This window comes from Grampus griseus, assembly GCF_964374135.1.
Source record: "Grampus griseus genome assembly, chromosome: 14".
Classification (NCBI taxonomy): Eukaryota; Metazoa; Chordata; class Mammalia; order Artiodactyla; family Delphinidae; genus Grampus; species Grampus griseus.
The window spans coordinates 5368217-5392100 of NC_139008.1; positions in this window are offsets into that span (position 1 = coordinate 5368217).

The following is a 23884-nucleotide window of genomic DNA, read 5'->3' on the forward strand; positions in this document are numbered from 1 at the left end:
ATTTGCAAAGATCCTGTTTCCAAATAAGGTCACATTCTGAGGTTCTGGGTGAACGTGAATTTAGGGGGACACTGTTCAACCACCACACAGCCCTCCTGGGCAGAAATCCGGCATCACCCACATTCCCAGAGCGCTGCCATGGGTGTGCAGGGACGGGAAGAGGACCCGGATGGTTGGGCCCCTCTCATGGCAGCCACCCGCCTGATCCAGTCATGACTCTCCTTCAGCCCTGCCTGGGGGCCCCGAGGCCCCCCCGGTCCGGCTGTGGTTGAGCCGAGAGTCCTGCCCAGGCTTCTGGTTCTGAATCTGAGTCTCTTCCTAGAGAGACAGGTTTCTTCCGCAGTGTGCACCCTGGTCGTCCTTGGGCTGCCCTGTGTCTGGGTGAGCAATGCCACCTGAGGGGGCCCAGTATGGCATTTGTAAGCACAGTGTGACATTCCTAGGTAGCTCTGCAGCCTCTGGGGGCAGAAGCCCTGGTTTCTGACACGTAAATTACTGTGTTGTTGCCAATGTAAGTTGTAAACACAAGTAAGCCCACGTCACAAATCCACTTTTATTAAAACATGTAACTTTTCAGTGTTATGGGTCCAATTTTCACTAAAGGAGGGAGATGACCAAACCATCTGAGCAAGAAAAATTAAGGACAACTCTTTACCAATCAGTGGGGACCCTAAACGCATGAGTGAAAATGAAGATAGCCATTCCAGTATTTTATGTTAATTAAACTCTGGATATGACTCAGCTTGTAGAGAAGTGAAACATTGGTTCTTCGTCAGGCTGTTCAGAGTGTTGTCCTTGGGAAAGAAGTTGGGCGAGTTGGGCCTTGTCTGTTTATGTTCATTGCTGTGAGCATCTCTGCCCTGAAGCACCAAGATGAGGCACAGCCCCGCTGCACAAAGGTCTTTTCTTATGAACACAGTCAGTTTGTGTGAGCTTCTTACAAGGGTTAAGGTGTCTGGGCTTGGATGCCCGGGGAACCTGGGTGCCTCGGGCTAAGAGCCTGGTGGGGCTCTGCCCCGCGCTTCCCAGCTCAGCCTCTTTGAGCTTCAGTCTCCTCCATGGTACCCTGGGAATGATGCCAGCAGCCACCTCAAAGGCTGCTGTGAGGATTAAATGCCTCCTTCCAGGAGAAGGGCCTAGCACTGGGCCAGCACGCGCAGTGGGCGCTCCGTGAAGCCAGCCGCTATTATCCACACTTGCCTGATGAGCGCACGCACAAATGTGAAATTATCAGCCCACCTCATAGGTGGGCCTTTTCCTCCCTCAGAATCACTCCCAGCAAGGAGCATCTTCTCCCCTTGCAAACTCTGGGGAAGTGTTTATCAGATGTGAACCCAGGAGCTCTGTCTGCTCTTGGCATTCAACCCTCAGCACAGAACCACCATGATTACAATTCTTACTTTTATCTGCTCTTTAAAGTAAACAACCAGTTCACACCCCGAGAGCTTACAGATTGGTAGGATATAAATACATCAATTTGTTTTAAGCTGTCGGAGAGAAGAATGACATTTTTAGCATTGAGAAGGGCTGAATCATGGTCTGGAGGGATGCAATTGGATTGACTGCTTTGAGGGGTCAAGTGTAATTTTAGAGTAGAATTAGTATGATTCGTGATAGAACTGTTACACCTACCCACCCCCCCAACCCCCCCAAAAAAATTCAGTTCCAGGCAAGGATTATGTATCTTTTTATTTAGTCGTTTTTCTGAAGTTTAAGATGTGCTTTTGGAGGGAGGTGTTTGTGAGTCGTGAAGCATCTGAAATCGCCTCTTCCTGCTGAGCACGTCTTTGTTCCAAATGTCAAAGTCATGGGGAAGCGCCAGGATGACACCTGAGTGATGGCCCAACAGATCCCATATCCCGGAGGTTCCAATCAGTTCCTTCCATTATCCCACCGTTGCTTAAGGGAGTGGACTGGGAAAAGCTCAGTCAGAACAAATGGACTTACAGGAAGAACTGAAGGGAGGCACCCACGAAATAGCTGAAAGACTTTAAAGCCACTGCACCTTGTATACTATTAAGAAGGAGGAACAGAATTCCAAAGCTCTTAACCTTGGCTTCCTCATCTGTCTGACGAGGCTCATAGTGACCTGGCTGCCTTCTTGAGGGTCATCCTGGGGGTCAACTGAGGAGAAGGTGCCTTGGCAATGTGAAGGTCGCTGGTTATGCCTCGGGGGCAGCTGGATGCCGGCCGCACTGGGACTTCCCCAGCCCCTCTTCCTGGCTTTCTCTTCTGCCTTCCCATAAGAGGGGTTGATTTCAGAGTCTGAGGTCACGTCTACCGACCAAAGCTACTTTGAAAGAAAAACCAGCTGGACTCGGGCCAGGTGCCTCTTTCTTGGTTTGTTTTGGGGGAAGAAAATTTTAGAATCAATAATCAGAGGTTTGAATTAGTTAAACTTTATTTTTCAAAATAACCAGTTGCAGAATTGAAGCATTACCCACCACACACACCCCGTTCCAAAGCCCTGACTCTTCCACTTGCAGCTCTTGCAGTGCCTTTGTGGGGATGAGTCTTCACCCTGAGGCCCTTTGCTGTTGAAGGAAGAAGGTACATACGTACACCCAGACGCAGCTCTATCTATGTACTAGGTTAGCCAGTAGCACAATATTTCTGGATGATCTTCAAACTATTCTGCTCAGATTTATTTCAAGTGTGGATTTAGTTTCTCTCCTGCACTGTTACTAGTTGGTAAGGACGAGTTTTGCCAAGGTAATTTGTTCTACTCTGGCCCAAGTGAGATGCAAAAATGAGAGACATGAAATCTTCAAAGTGAGAAAGGAAACAGCATAAATTCTCAAGTGAAGCACCTGCCGGCATGGGAAGGTCCCAGGGGAAGGCTGTGAAAGGATTCTATAAAGTTTTAATAGCTTAAGACCTAAGGTAGCAGAATTAAATGCAAGCTGGGGACCAACTCTTTTCTCGATCATATAAAATGTGAGAAAATCTCCATATCAACTCTGGCAGCTCCTTGGATCTGGGGGCAGAATGTGGGTGGACGCTTTGGAATTTCAAGGCACGCGTGAGTCCTTCCGATCTCATCAACAGAGATGGAGCCATTTGCTGGACCTGTGGAAGAGTACGGTACGACTGGCCTGTGGCTGCAGGACCCACCTAATAGCAGATACATCATGGAGTAGAAGATTTCAGCTTCCCAACGATGAGCGCAGATTCCTCATGTCTGTGCTGCATTCTTTAGTGCTAAGAAAGACCATTTTCTCTTCCTTTCTGCTGTGCTGTCAAGCAATGCTGCTGAATGTTGGCTTTACTCCCTTGGCAGTCATGCTACCTACCTACCTACCTGGCTTCCCTGAAATAATAAAATAGCAGTCCTTCTGTGCTTGCGGTTTTATTCAGGGAACCCAAGCAACAGTGCATTTGTAACTGGATGGCTTCTGTTCCTAAAGCAAAAGGGAGCCTAGGGCCACAGGCCAGACGGCATCAGAGCTGGTAGGCACCGGCTCCCCAGTGAGCAGGGCCAGTCACTCACCCTGGCTGGATAGGGCTGTGGGCTGAGCTCTGTGCTTTGGGCCTGTGTTTTCTTGATGAAATAGCTCTGAGCACATTGATATCTGGATCAAATATCTGCCACATTTGGAGACAGGGCTGCTCCTCCAGGGCCTCCGAGATGAAGTACAGATGCCTCAACCCAGTAGCCAACATCCTCCATGATCTGGAGGTGCCTGTCCTGTGGCCTAGTCCCTGCAGCACCTCCTGCCCAGCCGTTACATCTGCTGCAAAGGACAACTCCCCATCCTGGTTCATACGCTGCATCATCCTGTCTCAGTGCCTTTGCATGTGTCATTCCATCTGCTCTGATGCCTTTTCCTGCCATCTCTGTCAAAATTGTACCCATTCTTCAAGGCCCACCTCGCACGCCATCTCCAGGGTCCCCCCCGTCGCTCCCCTCGCTGTCCTCACCAGCTCTGCAGTACCTCCTATTGCGGTCTGCTTCGAATCATGCCTATCTGAGTTTTTGCCTCTAGCGCTCGGTTTAAGATTCCCAAGAGCAGGAACCTATATGGCACATAGTAGGTGCCAATTAATCTTAGTTAATAGTATGGCCTTTGCAGTCATACCTACTTATATTCAAACCTGAGTTCTGCCTCTTCATAGCTGTGTGACTTTGGGAAAGTTACTTAACCTCTCTGGGCTTCAGTTTCCTAAAAATATTTTTTTATAGTGCTTCCAATGTGTGAGGCCCAGTGCCAAAGGCTTTACACACATTATCTTGTTTATATAATGTAATTCCTCCTTGTTGGAGACAATCATAGCACCTCTTTACCTGGGTTTTGGTGGCGTGATTGTGAGATAATGCTCAGAAGCTGCTCATGGCCTTGGGCAATTAACAGTCCATCTGGGTGGATAAGACCTCTCATGAGAATAGGTGAGTAACTCACTGAGTACTGTGAGTCATGCTACAGAATTATTGAACCCAAGGAGGTTGTGAAAACCCCCGAATTTGTAGCCAGTTGGTCAGAAGTGCAGGTGGCTGGGGACCCCCAAAAGCGTGGCTGGTATCTGAAATTAGGGCGGCTTTCAGGAAGCCCTTAACTTATGGAGTCTGTGCAAAACTCTGGTGGCATCGAATTCTGGGTTAGCCAGAACTGAATTGTGGTACACCCAGTTGGTTTCTCCTTTCCATCCAACAGGGAAAATATTCCCTCACACACTCCTGAAAGGAGTCAGGAGCTTGTGATCCTTCTCTCTCCAGTGGAGGCTGGTGTGGCCAGAGAGTTTTGTCTAGCACAACTAACCCCCATGCTGGGGATAAGCAGGCGTTAGCATGAACCCTGGGCCTGAAAAGACCAATTACTTCTTATGTCCTCAACTAGAGGTGCCCCAAACCACTAAATGGCCCAGAAACCAAAGGCACAAATGAACGCAATCACCTTTCCCAAGTGGCAGAGGAGCCCTAAGAGAGTGTGTCTGGTGGGGTCTTCATTGTGATTAGGGGTGATGGTGTGGACGCAGGTTGAGGTTTTCACACAGCCCCACCGTTGGCTGGAGTTCCTGGCAGTGCTATCTTTGTAGAGTCGCTATTTAACTGGGTGACTTGCCTTGGCAGCCGCGGAGCTCTCCAATCTAACATATTTGACGCTTAATCACCCGCAGCACCAACGAAGCCCTGCTCTTTTTGTGTGGCTAAAAAATTACAACATCCAGACATGGCTCAGTCATGCTCTGTCTACACTGCATTTAAAACACCTTTGCCCACGTGGAGCGTCCACACGGGCCAGGTTTCCTATTAGGAGTGTGAGCTTTAAAAAGAAAGCACAGGGAAAGGCTCAGACCTCACTCTGGAAGGTCTTACTTCATGGGAAGAGACAGTGAAATTCTTGATTCCTCTCATCACATAGCCTAGAGTGGAGGGGAGTGGGAGGGAGGGAAGGGAGGGAAGGGAGGGGAGTCGTGCAAATGGACTTGAAGGGCCGAATGTGTATTTCTGGAGTGTTCAATCCTCCAGGGCTTACACACCCTCCAAAAGGGAAATGCATGGTTTCAGTAATGGATCTAAATCCCTCTGAAGGTCTTAATCTCACTGTGTTCACTGTTGGCTGGAACAAAGCCAATACCCCACATGGCCGGTTCCCAGCTGCTGCCTCCTGCTTTGTTTATTTTCTTTTTGACGCATAAACATCTGTTTCCTCGAGTATCTATCATCCAAGAATGGAAGCCTTGGGTAGGCAGGAGTCTGGTCCCTCTTTCTTCTCTGTCGCACCTCCAGACTGGGCATGTTGCCAGCACATAGCAGGAGCTTACTGAATGTTTGTCAAGGAAACCTCCTAACTGGCCTCCCTGCCTCTGGCTTCACCCTCTTTCACCTGCCTACTTAGCCCATCACCTGTGTCATTGCTCAGGTAACAGGTGACCTGAGACGATGTTTATTTCCAGCCCCCAGATCTAGCCTGGCCCCCAGGAACCCCCCACCCTGCTTGTATTTGGTGATTCCCGCTTCTGTCTTGTGCCCTCCTTGCCATGGATCTTCAAGGTCTCCTCAGCCTGGGGTGCCCAGACCCTCTCCTTGCCTTGCTGTCTTCCTTCTTCACACGTTTTCTCTTCAGCTCAGCCCCCAGAGTGCCGTGCACAGTTGTAACCACTGAACGAAAATGTCAGCCACCACAGGTCCACCATGCTGGGCCCTGCACCAAGCAAGGCCGCCTTTGTTAAAGACTCCCATGTACATAATTGCCAATATAAGTTCTTTTTGTAATAACTTGAATGGAGCTGCAGCCAGCTGGAAGAAAAAAAATCTGTTTTTCCTCTAGCGGAAAAAACAATCCAATATTAGGGCACTCAGCCATTTGCACATCCGGATCCTTTTACCACAAATGGCTTAAGCGCCCAGGCACGCCACTGTACCCCTTCTAGACGGTCTGGGCACCAGAGCCAAATGAAGTTCCAGGCGGCAGGGGACAGAGCTCTCTGTGGCTTCCTGGAACTGCAGTCGCTGAGGAGACTTGATATGAGCAGCGACTGCAAATGGCCAGGAACCTGGTAATTGCTCATCAGAGTTGGTGCCCGGAGGCCGGGTGGGCAGAAGCTGGGAGAGACGCGCCCGCAGACAGCAGAGATGCCGTAGGTGCCGGGAGGCAGGTGGGGCAGGCGGTAATGTGAGCTTGACAGCGGATGTGTTTGCAGACATGCCTGTCATTCTCCCCTTGGGTTTGCCCTTCTGCGGGGGAAGTAGAGGTGGGAGGGTAAATAAATTTTATGCTATTGAAAAGCCCTGCTGTAACTGCCTCCAGAAGACGGGGGTCAAATCCCCAAAGACCTTTACCAGTGGAGCCTGTTTCCTATTCACAACCTCGGGAGGGTGAGAGTACCTCCCAAGGGTCTGCATCCAGTAACTGGTCACCTGTAGCCTGTGCACACAGCTTTGCCTGGGCCTCGCTAACTGAAAGCATCGATTTACTGCAGCCATCTGCACCTATTATCTGCAAAATATGACTTTTAATTAAATGAACAAGAATAGCAATGATAATTGCCAGTTGCTAATGCAACACAGGAGCTCAGACGGGGCAATGTGATCAGGAAGGTTTAGGGAAGGGTGGAAATAGACGGGGGTTGAAGCCCCCTAAAGTCAAACCCTGCTGGTTGCCACCATAGTCTGACTTGGGTTCTCCTTCAACATCTCACAGAAATTGCCTGTGAGTATTTTCTTCATCCAAAGCCCATGGGGGCCCTGACTCTCAGTGGCCACTGATCTTTGCTATCAGGTTTACTCGGCCCCAGGTCCCATCACTGGAAGTCTGGGGGTTTGACAAGAGATTCGCTGGAGATTACGTAGGGTTGCTTTAGTTCCTACAGTCTGTAAACTTGAAATGTACAAACCCAGTTTCTGACCCAGACTCATGGGCACAGGCCACTTCCAACCTTCTTTTCTTTTTAAATCTTAAACAAATTCACCTTTTCTTTAGCACATCACAAATATTTCCAACAGAAGTACTCTCTCCCCAGCATCCTTCTTCCCTGGTGTCCAGGTTTTTCACGGTGCTTTCTGGCTGCTCAGAATCCCCACTGGGGAACTGGGATGAGAGCCTTTTTCTTTACGCTTAGCAGCATCCTGTGTCATGTACCTGTTGGGAGAAGAGCTTGGGCTCTCCTGCCATCTAATCTGAGGGACTAGTTCACACTAAGTTATTAAAGACTGACAATTGGTGCAGTGCCTTGACATTCCCAGAAAAGATACATTAGAACTGGATTTTGACTAAGGATAAGGAGAGGCACCACAGTGGGCATTGGGGGAGATGTTTGGATAGAAACTTAACAACAGTTCACAGTGGCTCTGCTGTCACAGAGGCTGGGCCACAGAAAGAGGAAGACGGTGTGATTTCTGGAGCCCCTGATGAGCCTTCAGACACGTCTGTGTCTCAATTTGCCTTTTTTCTTCTTCAATTTGCTTTTCACATCTCTCTGTGTGCAGCCTGTTTCTCTGGAGGTAAGGGGCTCATTCCTTGCAGGCAGGGAGGGGTCTGCAGCCTTTCTAAGCCTCAGTGGGCCAGGCAAACGAATTTGGGAGTAAGAACAGGAGCAATTGCTCCTGAGCTAGGAGGTGGTCCTGTGAGAAGGGGGCATCAGGAAGGACAGACGATGCCACTCATCAATTCCTCTCATCAACTGAGGGCTGCTGTGTGAGGCTAGAGGCAGGGTCACCAGAAGGGAGACAGGTGTCTGTCAGGCTATGTGGGACCAGCCCTGAGCGACCAGATCACTCCCACAAGGCTATTCTAGTGGAGCTGCCAATCACTGCACCTTAGCTCAGGGATTGGCCCAAGGAGGGAGGTGGTCACGTGACTCAAGCTAGGCCAATAAGAGTGCTTCCCTGGGACTTTAAATGTGGAGCCAGGGGAGGAGTATTCCTTCCTCTTGGGTTGCTAAGCTGTGAGAACGTGAGTTCAGAGCTGCCATGGTTGAGCATCTTCCATTCACAACAAAAAACCTTATCAGCAATGGGAGGGGAAGAAGCTGATGTGTGGAGGGAAACAGAAGCAAGAGACTGGGTGGGGAGGCCTGTTGGTGTTCAACCCCCCAGAGCCAGCTCCCCATCCCTATGGCATTTGGGGTGGGGGATGTGGAGAGGTAGGGGGAGAACCAGGAGACGCATGTGGCAGAAACCGAGATGTAGTGGGGGAGGATCGAAAAGAAATGGGTGGTTGCCCATGGAGAATGACAGCAGGAAACCACCTGCTGGTGTGGCAGCTAGAATCTCCATGTCCTTGACAGTGCAGCTGGGAGAGCTATTGCTGGCCAGAACGCTGCCCACTGACCTACAGCTGACAAGAGGGGTGCTTTTTCCTAATTTGCCAAAGGCACCGTATGCAGTGACCTTGGGAGTCATTCATCGAGGGTCAGCCTCTGCCCTACATACTAGATGGATGTGTGCAGGGGAGAGACAAATGCAGTCCTTGTCCGCATAGTGTCTAGTAAGGATTCAGGCATGTAATGTGCAGTTACTGTGCCGGTGAAGAGGGTCACAGGAGAACTACAGGGGCTGTGGGAGCTCAGAGGGGGGAAACATCTGGACCAGCTTCGCAGAGGAGGCAGCAAGGCTGGTTAAAACCTAGGTGGATCACAGCCACTGAGTGCCTTTGCGTCTACAATATTCATGCCTTAGTCAGGTGGAGGCTTTTGTATTTCTCAGTGTTTTCATCTCTCTTTTATTTACCCTAAACACAACCATTTCAGGAAAGGAAGGCAAATATAATAATTGACTCTTGAAGTAGCCTAAGGCAAGGGAAGAAAATATCATTTCTTGAGCATCTACTATGTGCTAGGAACTTTTCAATGACCACATCTACACTCCCGCTCCACTGCAAAGTTGATGCATTACCCCTTTTATTGATAGGCAGACTGAGGCTCAAGGTGACACAGATTTTTGTCTCTTGGTGCAGAGCTCTCACCTTCCAGCATTTTCCATTGGATTGAACCTGTTAGGACTGTCAGAAAAAGAAATCTTGTCTTATACTAGCTCCACCACCAAAGGGGATTGACTGGCTCATGTACTGGGAAGATTCAGAAGGAAGATGGATTTCTGGGTTGGTTTGATTCAGCAGCTCAACAATGTTATCAAGCACCCTGTTTTCATTCAGTCTTTGCCTTCCAAGATAGTAGCTTGGTCCATAAGCCGCTTCTCTCATGGTGGCAAAAAGGCCTCCAGGCCTTACAACTGCTACCATATCTCCTCTTGTGGCTCTTGCAGAAAAGCAAGGAAACTTTTCTCCACCCCGGAAGTTCCTAGCAAATTTTCCTTAGGTGTCATTGCTCCAAATTGGAACACATGTCCATTTCCAAGGTAATGTCAGGAAAGCTTTGGGCTGACCAGCTGAGGCCTGGGTCACCTGAAACAGTCACTGAGGCATGGGGGATGGGATCACCCTGACTGTCTAGATGGCCAGAGCTCACCCCGCGCAAAGGTGGCCAGCTCGGTGTTTCATGGGAGTCTGGTCCTGTTATGTGCTTGGAAGGGGGATGCCGGTGGGTAGCCAACAGAGCCCCCAGGGATGCTCATGGCTTATTTTCCATGTTCATAGGACTGAACAAACAGTTTTGCATATTCATTGAAGCAGAAGAGCCTCTGATTGGATGCATGGGTGCATTTCTGGCCTCTTAGGGAAGGAAACAACCAAATGAAGAGGCTCTCAGAGGACTTAGTGTCCTCGATGGTTTCTGGAGGACATTTTTTGTCAATCCCAGCAGAACTGTGCAGTCAGAAACAGAGCCCACATCAGGACCTGTAATCGCCTAATTAATTCAGGCACAGGGGTCCTTTGGCAGGTGGGAGGAGGGTAAGGTGGGTGCCTCTGCCGGGGTGCTCATGGAGCCGGCTGCACAAGGCCCTGGGCAGTCATGGCCGTAGGACAACTCACCCAGGTAGGGAGACTTAGGCACCCAGAGTGTTTGGCAAGGTGCTCAACTTGGCACCCAGCCTCCTCCAACCCAGAGGGCACATCAACTCCACTTTCATCAGATGCAGACAAAGAGAACTGTTAGTTAATGCTGAGCCCTAGGCTGTTCTGTGCATTTTCTCCTTTGCTGCCTGGAACTGGCTCAAGTTCACCCAGGTCCTGGCTTGGGGAGCGCCCACAGGCTCTTCTTGATTGCTTCATTCATTTACTTATCCAGTAGTCATTCTCTGAGCCAGGCACTGGGGGAGCAAAGACGAGTGGTGGCCCATACCCACTAGAGTGCAGGGTCAAGTGGGGGAGGGGAGATGTTCGGGAGGGTGAATCGAGGTGAATCCAGGTAGAGAGAAGCTTGAGAAGCTTGGCTGTCCTGGGCAGGGTATGGGCGCTGAGCTCTGAAAGGACTTGGCATTGTTGAGGGATGGAGGCACAGTGGGAGGGGATGGGGACAGGTGGTGTGTGTGGACAAGGAGGGGCGGTGGTAGCAAGTGAGACTATAGGGTAACCTGAGGCTGGACAATAAAGGCCTCAGTAGAGATTCTCAAAGGAGTAGGAAATGCAGACCCTGCCAAGCCTGTAGGCAGGCAGGTTTATAGGACCAAGTGCGGCTGTCTGGCAGGCTGTGGTGGTGAGATGGAGCAAATCAAAGAGGAGGGCATGTGAGGAATGCTGGGTCAAGGCAGAGATGATTTCCTAGTGGATGTAGGGGGTGGCCAGAGTCAAGGTTACCCTCAAGGTACCTGTATCTGGCTTAGAAAATTCAGTTAGAGGACAGAGGTGCGGGAGATGGGCTTGGGTGGGGGAGATGACGGTTCAGAATTGAGGTGCACTTGGGACACCCAGGAGTGTCCAGAGGGCACAGCACAGATGCAGGGCAGGGATGGGGATGTGGGAGTTGGTACACTGCCATTTTTATTTTGCACATTCCCTTCCAGCCTCTGTTCCTGTGAGAGGCAGTTACAGCTCCCGAGTACTGACAACCTGGGCCGAAGTCCAGCAAGTTAGTGAACCGAGCCTCATTTCCTGGTGCGACATGTGGATAACAGTCGCTACCCCACAAGGCTGTCTCAAGAATTCACTAAGATGATGAGCTCAGCTGGAGCCTGGCATGTGCCAGGCAGGCACACACGACACAGCCATGGCTGTTGCAATGACAGGTCTACGCGGGTAGGATGGCTGTGGCATCAGGGACGTCGCTTTCTGAACTACACCACCTCCCCAACCCCCAGACAGGAACAGTCCTGGCAGGCTGCCTCCATAGAAACCAAGGGAAGTGATGCTTCTGCTGTTCTCTGAGCGGGAGGCTTTGCTGTGGGAAATTCATTTTTCCAGGTGGTTCTCTCCATAATAGAAGCAGCCATGCTGCTTCACATCAAGCACGTGGGAAACACAATGTGGTCTCCTGACTGCCCTTCTCCCCTCCTTTCTGCTCTGGGGCCAGGACCACTGGACACAGGGTCAGGTGGTTTTTTGGTTTTGTTTTGTTTGGTGTTTCTTTGGTTTTGACAATTATTTTTTTTAACTTTTTATTTTATGGGGTATAGGTGATTAACAATGTTGTGTTAGTTTCAGGTGTACAGAAAAGTGATTCAGTTATACATGTATCTATTCTTTTTCAAATTCTTTTCCCATTTAGTTTGTTACAGAATATTGAGCAGAGTTCCCTGTGCTATACAGTAGGTCTGTGTTGGTCATCCATTTTAAATATATGGGCGTGTACCTGTCAATCCCAAACTCCCTAACTATCCCTACCCCCCACCCTTCCCCCCTGGTAACCATAAGTTCGTTCTCTAAGTCTGTGAGTCTGTTTCTATTTTGTAAATATTTGCAAACGATGTGACCAACAAGGGATTAGTCTCCAAGATTTACAAACAGCTCATGAAGCTTAATATCATAAAAACAAACAACCCAATCAAAAATGAGCAGAAGACCTAAATAGACATTTCTCCAAAGAAGGCATACAGATGGCCAAGAGGCACATGAAAAGGTGTTCAACATCGCTAATTACTAGAGAAATGCAAATCAAAACTACTGAGTTATCACCTCATACCAGTCAGAATGGCTATCATCGAAAAATCCACAAACCATCAATGCTGGAGAGAGTGTGGAGGGAAGGGAACCTTCCTACACTGTTGATGGGAATGTAAATTGGTGCAGCCACTGTGGAGAACAGTATGGAGGTTCCTTAAAAAACTAAAAATAGGGCTTCCCTGGTGGTGCAGTGGTTAAGAATCCGCCTGCCAATGCAGGGGACACGGGTTCGAGCCCTGGTCCGGGAAGATCCCACATGCCGCGGAGCAACTAAGCCCGTGCGCCACAACTACTGAGCCTGTGCTCTAGAGCCTGTGAGCCACAACTACTGAGCCCGCGTGCCTACAGCCTGTGCTCCACAACAAGAGAAGCCACCGGAAGGAGAAGCGCGCGCACTGCAACAGAGTAGCCCCCACTCGCTGCAACTGGAGAAGAGCCCACACGCAGCAATGAAGACCCAACACAGCCAAAAATAAATAAATTAAATAAATAAATTTTAAAAAACCCAACAACTAAAAATGGAGCTACCATATGATCCTGCGATCCCACTCCTGGGCATATAGCTGGAGAAAAACATGTTTTGAAAGGATACATGCACCCCAATGTTCATTGCAGCACTGTTTACAATAGCCAAGACATGGAAGCAACCTAAATGTCCATCGACAGAGGAATGGATAAAGAAGATGTGATATATATATAATGGAATAGTGCTCAGCCATTAAAAAGAATGAAATAATGCCATTTGCAGCAACATGGATGGACCTAGAGATTCTCATGAAGTAAGTCTGACAGAGAAAGACAAATATCATGTAATATTGCTTACATGCGGAATCCAAAAAAAAGTGATACAAATGAACTTATTTATAAAACAGGGTCAGGTAGTTTTACATAATGTAATTAACTCACACAATAGAGGATTGTTCTGCAATGCGGCACCGGCACCAACACCCTGATCCATCAGTGCTTCAAGCAAAGGGAGCTGCCTGACCCTCGGGAATGACAGGCACTGCTTGGACGTTCAGACAGCTTGCTCTGGCTTTAGACAATGACAAGTGTACGTCGAACCCAGCAGAACAGCTGATCCAAATCTCCTACTCTGGTGACTCGTGAGTTCAGTGGAAATGAAGGGCAGAGACAAATAGCGAAGGCCTTGCCCTCACCATGGGGCTGATGGGACCCAGGCTGCAGGGACCGCCTGGGGGTCCTACCTCAGGACTTCTGTGTGTCCAGAGCGTCAGGATCTATTTAGCTCTGGCCTCAGTCAGACCTCAAAGGCTGTTCCCAAAACACTATCCAAAATTCAAGGGATGGGTTGAGGATCAGTGGTGAGAAGAATTTTTCCAGTGTAAATTCAATAACATCTGGTTGGCTCGCATCGGTTATATTCCGTATAGTTTCTCTGATACCTCAGCAGAAGAATACTAAACAGAGGGTTTGGCTTACACCTTGATAATGCCAACAGAACGAGAGGCACGCATCTGAGGATCTATGAGGCTCTGGCAGGCATTCCGTCCACAGTATATTTGGCAGGCTCTTCATTCACCAGCATGATTAACCCCCCTCTGTGGACTCGGCAGTAGGCCAGTAGCTGTGGGGGCTAAACAGGCGCCCTGGATGGACAGATGGATGAATGAGTGAATGAATGAATGAACGAATGAAGAGCAGGACGTGTGTCCTGTCCTCAAGCCACTGCATGACTCCTCACATTTCCTTGCCTTGTTGTAACTAACTGGCAGCATTTTCGCTTACCTGTCCTGTCTGGTCCATGTTGTAAATGCTTCGGTAGTCAGTCACAGTGTGTTAACATCTGTCTGTCTTCCTACCAACACCAGGTGAGGCATGATGACTTCCTGGTTCCCTATGAGCAGCTTCACTTTTCTGTGTTTTAGCTGAATTTTGCTGGCAGAAATGACAGCCCAGTGTCTGGGGGCAGAATTTAACCCCAAGTAGACTTTGTGTCTCAGACAATAGCAGACACTTCCCTTTCACTTGGTTTATTAGATCCTACCCTAGGTGGAAGAGTGGGCGACTCCCCACTCCTGGAGGGTGTGCACCACACTAGAGAAAATCTTAAGACAACGCATGGGGAAGGAAGTGCTGGGTGGAGCAGGGCAGACTAGGGGCACTCTTCATTTGAGCAAGGTGTGCCACCTGGGAAAGTTATTGCCAAGGACTCTTGCTGAGACACGCTGCCAACACCAGAATTGAAATCCAGGATGCCAATTAATTTTGGTTCCCATGACAACCGACAGGGTGAGCCCCACCTCCCCCCAGGCAGGGAAGTATCTCTACAAGAGGCCTGGGGGAGAGAGAAGAACAGGGCGTTAGAAAGGACGAGCGAGGATGCCACTTTGGTGGCCCTGGCCAGGACCTCAAAGGTCCTTGAAGGGGGTGGGGTCCAAAATGCCTTCCTTCCATTGCGATCCTGAAGACCAGGAAATTCCCAGAAGAATCCACTGGGGCATGCCTACTCTGTTCAGGGGAGGGAGAGGAAAGAGTTCAGGCCGGGGATGAGGAACTGAGGCTGGGGCAATCTCACTTAAATATCGTTAGCTAACTTTGTGATGTCTGGAGGTCACACTGGCTTCGAGAATGTCACAGTTCTTAGGTCCTGAGTTCCAGAGGAACCACTGATTGATGGGGGTGGGGTGTCTTAGCTCGAATTTAAATGTACACATGTACTGAGGTTGGCTAATTTAAGAGAAGGCAAAACAAAAGAAAGTGTGTGTGTGTTGGAGGAACCCTTGATCCATGGCTGCTGGCCTTTGCTTTGAGATATTTCTGGCTCGCATTCAACAGTCTGTACTAATTGACATTTGTCTGTTTTTCCTCTGTGAAGGCTGCCATCCCTGTGTCATTAGGACACTGGCACCACAACTATTTCTGATCCTGAGCGGTAGTTTCTTTCTGTCAGGGCCAGACGCTGCAGCAATTATCATAAAAGAAAAAACAGTCGGATAAGGAACTTGCTTTGCAGGCTTAACGAAATTAATAGACTAGTCTCGTGACCAGAAAGACTTCCCTTTTATCAGCACCAGAAAGTTCTCAGGCATCTGTCTGCATAGTACAAAAGGAGCCCAGATCTCTTTATTTCTGTTCAACTCCTTTCCCCCACCCCCAAACCCTGGCTCAGTGTTAGAGAAGACACACTCAACAGCAACAAGATGACTGCCCTGACAAAGAAGCAGAGAGCCTGGGAGATGTATCTGAAAGGCTAATGAGAGGAGCTCATTTTTCTGATTCCATTATGGGCACCATTGGTTGGAGAAGCAATTTTTAAAAAGTATTCCATCTTCACACAGTGTAAGGTTTTGAAGTGTTTGCCCCCAATTACTGCAGCAGTGGCGGGATGTGGATTAATTTGGAAATAAGGAAAAACTTTGGGTGAGGTAGAGTGGGCTACTCTGGTGGGAGGCTGGGGGCACACTTCCCAGGTAGCCAAGTTAATGGGGATTAATGAGCTGCCAGAGCAGAAGAATCAGCTGTGCCCTTGGCAACCAGCCTGAACATGCTTCACAGAAGGCCCAGGGATGCCTCCCTGTCCTGAGAAGCTGAGGCCTTCGTTCTCAAGCACGCCTGGTATGGCTTCCTCCTCCAGGATGATGGTGGCATCAATGGTGTGTGCCCCTCAGCTCCCGGCTAGGAGGAGCCTCCCCAGTGGGGCTGTGGATGAGCATAGCCTCATGGTCACAGCATCACCCTCCCTCCCCCATGAGGGACAATGGAAATGATCCACATGGGACAGGCTGACCCAAGACAAAACTGGGTCTAGACTTCACTGCTCATTAGCCTTAGACAGATCCTTTACCCTCAATGAGCCTCGGTTTTCTCATCTATAAAATGGGCACAGTGATGGCACCTATGTAAAAGGGTAGTGAGGATTAAATAAGATATCAGATGTGAAATCAGAAGCTGTAAAGTGCTCTTACACTTGCCATATTGATTTTAGCTGCTGTCCACTGTGCTGTGTCAATGGCACCTTTGGGAAGAAGAAAGGAGTGGGGAGAGTCCAAGAGGAACAGAGACTGCTTCTGATGCCCCAACGCCATCTTCTCCTCCCTTCCCAGTCACTAGAGGCCCGAGCGTGCTCTGGCAGCCATTCCTGATCTGAGTTAGGATTCTTCTCCCTTCCTGAAAAAGTGAGATGGAAACGCCCAGGAACCTCCTGCTTCCTCTGGGGCTTCGTCAGGTACTCTCACCTGGGGGCAGTCCCTGTCCTTCTCATAGCCAAAGACTGTGAACAACTTGATGGCAGGAACCAGGCCACTCGGCCGACGCATGGGGACTACACAATGTGGTCCACTTGGCCGCTTTGCTGAAGGAGGAGCTGAGTCCCCAAGGGCCCCACCCAGGAGATGAAAGTTGTTTCACATTTCTGTCTGATTCCTATTATCAAAAAATGCCCCCAACCTGTAAAATGCTGTTAAAAATGCTCTAGCAGACCCTGGCGGACACCAATTAACCTCAGAAACAGAAACAGGAAAGGAAACGGCACTGCAGCAGGATGGATCTCCCTGTCCCCTCCCCATCAGTGATTTGGAGATGAAGAGGGCACATTTTGCTCGCTTATTGAATGTGTAGCAAAAAAAATGAGTAAAAGCTGAACAGAACAGTCAGTGGAGGGTCAAGTGTTCGCTTCTGAATGGTGCTCGGGCAACAGGCACAGTGCCTGCTCACAGAAACAGCGCTGTCTGCACAGATGAACAGGACACAACAGCCTCCTCGGGTGGCGTGCCCGATCAGGGTGGTGCACCAAGGCTGGGAGCAGGGGTCGAGGATGTGCCGTGGGAGGAAGGCAGGGGCTGGCTAGGCAATCAGCTGGGGAAGGTGGGGGCTGGGGCGGGAATTCTGGCACCTAGGCAGCCAGGAGGCCGTTTCTTTGCTGGTCTCCAAGCAAATAGAGAAAGCACCGCCTGGTCAGTGGGTGTGATCCTTGTGATGTCCGCATAACGGCCCCCATGAATTCACGCTCAGAGCCAGCATGACTCATGGCCTTGAATCAGCCATTGTTGAGCCTGAGGGAGGCAAAAGGGAAAACAATGGAAAAAGGTGTTGGGAAGAGAAAAGTCCTGTTCTGTCCTCCTGTGAGAAGTGCCCATTTGGCAGAGTCACGGCAGGGACAATGGTATAGGAGATGCCCTTGAGAATTTTCCGACTGTCAGGCTGAGAGGCAGAGAGGAGTGGGGAAGTCGCTGTCACTGACAATGGGAGGAGCAGAGCAAGAATCCACTCATTCACAGGTATTTATTAAACTTCTCGCTGAGACAAGCACCGTTCTAGGCACTGCAGATACCCTGGTGATCAAGACATCGTCCTTCTCATGGCGCTTTGTGGGGACACAGACAATGAAAACGGGTGCTGTCACATTACTTTTCCTTAAGCTCCTGGAAGCCAATACTCAGTTCCACATAGTGTGTTGAGATCACTGGAAAAATTCTGTCTTAGTGCATTTGGGCTGTTATAACAAGATACCATAGACTGGGTGGCTTATGAACAACAAACATATCTTTCTTACAGTTCTGGAAGCTGGGAAGTCCAGGATCTCGGTGCCAAGACATCTGGTATTTAGTGAGAGTTCCCTCGTTCACAGACGGCGCCTACTCCCGGGACCTCACTTGGTGGAAGGGGCTAGGGTGCTCTTTGGGTCTCTTTTATTAGGGCACGAATCCCATGTCTGAGGGCTCTGTCCTCCTGACCTAATCACCTCCTAAAGGCTCCACCTTCTAATGCCATCACCTTTGGTGGTAGGTTTCAACATATGAATTTGGGTGGGGGGGAACACAACCATTCAGACCATAGAAGATTCTAAGATGAATAAATAATACATGGTCCCTGCCCTCGAGGAGTAGCCGCCTCATGGAGGAGCTAGCGGGGCAGTAGTGAAGCATCCCAAAAGAACAGGATAGTAAGGGAAAGACGATTCACCTTGGAGGGCTAAATTATAGACTTGAGACCTCCTGCATCAGAGCTGAGGAGGCAAAGTCACCTTAAGAGAGAGTCCTCAGTCAGCAGGACTGTAATTGAATTTAATGCTTAACTTCTATAAAGAAATATTGTGTTGAGCAGAAGGAAAGTCACTGGAGAGGATCCGCTCCCCAACCTGTCCCGGCACTGCCTGGAGATTCGGTGGCACCCTGGTCTAGTCCCCAGTGCAGGGGTGTTCTCGTGGCACAGAGGCACTTCCTGGGCTACCTGTGGGTGGCAGGTAGCATTATTTGTACAGAATTCTTCCTTCCTTTTCTGCCCTTGCTGTGGCTTCCCTGAGAGGGAATCTACTCCCCACTGGCTGCCTTTGGCCTTGGCTTGCTTCAGCCAATGGAATGCTAGTGGACGTGATATGAGCAGGGCTTTCAACACCCTTGCATGGTTTGCCTGCCTCTTATGCTCCTGCCATTTGCCAGGAGAAGAGTTTCCCTTAGTAAATCCTTTCAGTCTGGGTCCCAGAATGAGACACACATGGAGCTGACCTGAACCCAACCTGCAGCCTGAAATAGAGCCTATGGAGTCCACCTGCAAACATGTGAATAGAAAATTAACACTGTTGCTGTAGGTCACTAAGCTGTTAGGTTTGTTACGCAGCATCAGCATTCTGGAAACCCGACTGATACATAGAGCCCAATGTGGGTAAATGCTCTAATCTCAGAAGTGGCATAATTGCTCATTTCTGCTCACTAAGCCACCTTCTACTTATAGTTTAGCTTCCTATACAGTGTGCCAATCAGAGAGAAGGAGCTTGTTGGGTCCATGTTAATTTTATTAGTTTGATTTCTCCTCATTAATTATCATGTTGGCTTTCCACATCAGTCTTGTGAGTGGTTAAGAGAGGCAGGCTTGAGGCTGATTCCCTCTGAGACCCCGGCAAAGTTCCTCATGTGGGGCTGCTGTGTGTGACTGAACACTGCACCCTGGTGAAGGCCCTGAGGCCATGTCCATGGAGCCTCCTTGTGGCTTGACAGCCAGCCAGCCTTCCTCAAGCCATACAGCCTAGCAGCCAGAGACACTCTTCAAAGACAAGTTCACAAATCACTGTAACACCAGGTAGCATCACCAAGATGAGATAATCATGCCTGATTACAGCAGTGGCTCTCAATTCAGGGAGGGGGATGTATCATATGATATAAAATCTCATCATTCCCAGTGGCAGGGTCCTAATGAGGGGGGTTGGAGGGTGGTGTATAATCATGGTAACAATCCCTGGTCTCACCCCATTGCCAGTTGATGACCGCTGTGTTGACAGGATCAGAAAAGCTTTGTGGGGGATGCGCCATCCAAGGTGAGCTTTGGAGGAGGGGTAGAATTTTGTGATGCAAAGATGGGCGTGGTGGGAACTGCAGATGGAGAGAATGGTATAGGCAGTAGCATGGCCAGCGGCAGGATGTGTGTGCAGAATGAGTTTGGGGAACAGCAAGGCAAGCCGACCTCTGTGGCTAGTGGACAGGACACAAGCTGAGACTACGGGAGACTTGAAGCTGGGCAGTCAGGCCTGTGCATCATGGAGGGTACAAATGCCTGGCTGTGGTATGAATGCTCTGAGGGGTGGGCAATGACAAGGCACAGACCTTGGCTCCTTGCACCGTAGTCCAGGGCCCTTCAGGCAGGCCAGGCAAGCAGACCAAGATTCCAGGGGCCTGGTATGATCCTGCTGCCCCGAGAACCTGGGCCCACTCCAGTGGCTGCAGCCCCTAGCCGGAGGAACATCTTGTCTGGAGCTCGGGGAGGGCAGGCAGGCCAGCACTGACCTCACTGCATCCCACCAGCTTTGCTTGGCCTGACTGATCTCTGCTCGTCCCTGTGTCTGCCTGGCTGTCAGCCTCAGCTCTGGGTGCACTGCTGTGTGGTTTGCTTCTCTGGCAATGGTGTGTCCCCAGTGACCACGGCTGTCCCTGAGGTGCGAGCCAGTAAGCAATGCCCAGCAGCCCCTGGGCTGGCTCCCGGCCCCTGGACAGGGCATCAGTCCTGCTCTTCCTTCTCCCTTCTTGGAACAGAAGAGACTGGGCAGACCCGAGCTCAGGGGAAAATTGTCTCCACTGAGCCTGGTCACTTCCCCCAACTTCCCTGTCTCAATAAAGATCCACGTGGCATGAGGGAGGGGCTTAGGCTCTGTGAGCCATGTCGGACTCAACATGTAGGACTTGCAAAGAGGGTCAGATACTTCTATGAGCCAAGGCCTCTGCCTGTCTACCCTTGGCCTCTGGCTGTCCAAGCTGCTTCCAGAGATGATTCTGTCTAGAGAAACCAATCTATTCATTCACGCCTTCAACAAGCATTTCCTGAGCATGGCTGGGCACTGTGCTGGGCCTTGGCAGGACAGTGATAAACAAGACAGACCAGGCCCCTGAGCTGACCCTCTGATGAGGCATATCTGGGCCTGCAAGGCAGGTCTGCACCAATGATGAAGAAAGAAAGCTGGTGCCCATTTTGGGCTGGGCTGTAGTTGGCAAGTCCTTAGCTGTGGCTGAGAGCCTGGAGCCCATTGAGCGGTACTGATTAGATTCCATGGCAAATGGGACATTCTCTGCCTGACAAGGGTGGGGGGGGGAAGGACATGTGCCACCACCCCATCACTGTCCTCCAGGCCTGTCCTGTCTTGATCTGTGCCCCACCTGACTTCCAATGCCTCCTTCTTCCCACTCTACCCCTTCAAGCCCTCGAACTCCATTTTAACCAAATTCCACACACTTAAAAATGTTATAATGCTGTGCACTGGGGAAAGAAGTGGATGTGGTTTGCCTGGTTTGTGAAGCCACTGAGAAGGCTCCACCTTGTATTCAGTGGCAGAACTGCCATCCAGGCAGCCCTGCAACAAGACTGTGTCCCTCCCACTAAGGGCCAAAGATGGGTGGTTTGGTAGGAAAAGCTCTTTAAAATTTTTGCGTGGATGACAACCTGCAGTGGACTCAGATAAAAACAGAAAGGTGCTGAGTAAATATTAGCCTGTCTCCCCCTACACTGTCTTGACTGGTCTTATCAACAGAAGGTACTCGATACTTTCTGGTTGAATTGCTCTGCTTTCAGTCCTTTCCCATCCAGAATGGTTCAGAGTCTATGCAGGGAGGATTTGTCCCTATGCAGGGAGAGGCCATAGCAGTGAGAGGCCCGCATACATACATGCAAAAAAAACAAAACAAAAAAAAAACCGGATTGTTTGGGTTTTCTTGAGTTCTTTAGTGTTCTTTATATCTTCTACATACAAGTCCTTTATCACAATATATTTTTACTTTGTATAGTCAGTTATCTCTTAGAACAACTTAAAATAAGAAAAAAGTGTTTAAAACATTTACCTTGTCTTAAACTATTTTTGGAGATCTTAATATCTTTGTGTAGATTCAAATTTCTGTCTGATATCCTATTTCTTCTGCCTAAAGGATTTTCTTTAATTTTTTTTTTTTTTGCAGTACGCGGGCCTCTCACTGTTGTGGCCTCTCCCGTTGCGGAGCACAGGCTCCGGATGCGCAGGCTCAGCGGCCATGGTTCACGGGCGCAGCCGCTCCGCGGCATGTGGGATCCTCCCGGACCAGGGCACGAACCCGCGTCCCCTGCATCGGCAGGCGGACTCCCAACCACTGTGCCACCAGGGAAGCCCTAATATTTCTTGTATTATAGATATGCAGATAATGAATACTCTCTGCTTTTATTTGTCTGGAAGAGTCTTTATGTTTATTTTTAAAAGATATAATTCTGGGGTAACAGTTTTTTTTCTCTCAGTACTTTAAAGGTGTCACTCCATTATCTTCTGGCTTACATAGTTTCTGTTGAGAAGTCTTCTATAATTATTATATTTATGCTTCTGTATATGATGTCTGTTTTCCTCTAGCCTTCAAGATTCTCTCTTGAACACTGGTTCTCAGAAATTTAAATAGGATGTGTCTGAGTTTTTTGTTTGCTAGTATTTTGTGGGTGGGCTATTTATTCTCATGTGGTTCTCTGATCTTCTTGGGTTTGTAATTTGATGTTATTTTCTTTTTGTAAAATTATTGGCCATTATCTCCACAAATATCTGTTCTGCCTCACTGTCTCTCTTTTCCTTCTGAGATTCCAATTACACTTATGTTAGACCTTTCATTATTGTCCAAAACCAATTGGATGCTCTGTCCTTTAAAATATTTTTTACTCTTTTATTTTTAATTTTACTCTTTTCTTTGTGTTTCAGTTTGGGTAATTTCCATTGACCTCCCTTAAAAGTTCACTTTCCTTTACTCAGCACTGTCTAGTATTCAGATGAGCCCTTTGAAGGCATTCTTCTCCTCTTTATTACTGCTTTAAATTTTCCCCTAACATTTAGAGTTGACTCTTTCTTATAGTTTCCACCATCTCTCTGCTAAAATTTCTCATTTGTTCATGAATGCTATTTACCTTTTCTACCAGAGTATAGATTAACCACAGTTATTTTAAAATCTCTGTCTCAGAATTCTAGCATCTGGGTCATCTCTGTGTCTGGTTCTTTTGATTACTATGTCTCTTGACAGTGGGTGTTTCCACTTGCTTTTTGTGTGTCTTGTCATTTTTGATTGAATGTCAGACATGCTGTGTAGAACAGCAGAGACTGAAATAAATACTTATGCCTGAAAGCACAAGCCTTTTCTTCTGCTTGGTTGCTGGTGTGGGGGTTGAGCCAATCTCATCAGGAATGAAACTGGGTTTGGGTTTTGCTGTCACTGTAGTTATCTTCAGTGTACTACCTGTTTCACATTTTTCTGGAGGTGGCTTGTGCTTAGGGTGGTAGCTGGATGCTGAAAGATTTTTCCTCCATGTTCCTGTGACACGCTCAGCTTCCAGCCTTCCTTATGTGTCTGCACCTCAGAGAGGGTTTCCGTGTTCTTGCCTCTCCCCCTGCAGTAGACTGCTGTCACTGCCACTTACTGTTTGCTAGTCTTGGGGTGGTGGACAAAAATATTTTCTGCTTCCTGGTCCAGCTTCAATCCTAGGTAGGCCTTGTATCCCTGGGTCTTGGGGCTGGAGCTTTTTCAGTGATCCAGCCCACCTTCCTATGGCAGCCAAGCTCTGCCTTGTATCTTTAGTGGGTCTTTTGAGGGAGAGAGCTTCCTCTTCCTTTAGCAGCTGTAGGAGACATCTAATGGTATTAGTATAAGATTCTGGGCTCAGAATGATTTCTTGACCTTCTCCCAGGGGTAGATTTTTATTCTTTTACCCTTCTGCCACCTGCAATAGGTCTTTGCCTATGTTCTGGTGATGATAGAGTTTTCTGCCCATCCCCTAGCAGCACAAGGCCTTTATTCCAAAGTACCTAAGAGTCCTGAGCACTGATCTTTATGCCTCTGCCACAGTGGCAGTGCTCCATGCCTGTGAGGCTTGCTCTAGTTTTCCAATCTGTGTCCAATCTTTTGTGTGAGCTTCCAGTGGAGGTCTGTGGAATAGAGCTTGCAAGTGGGAGTTTGCACCCATGGTTCTATACTCTAATACAAGCCTTCTCTTGGTTTTTAGAGGTT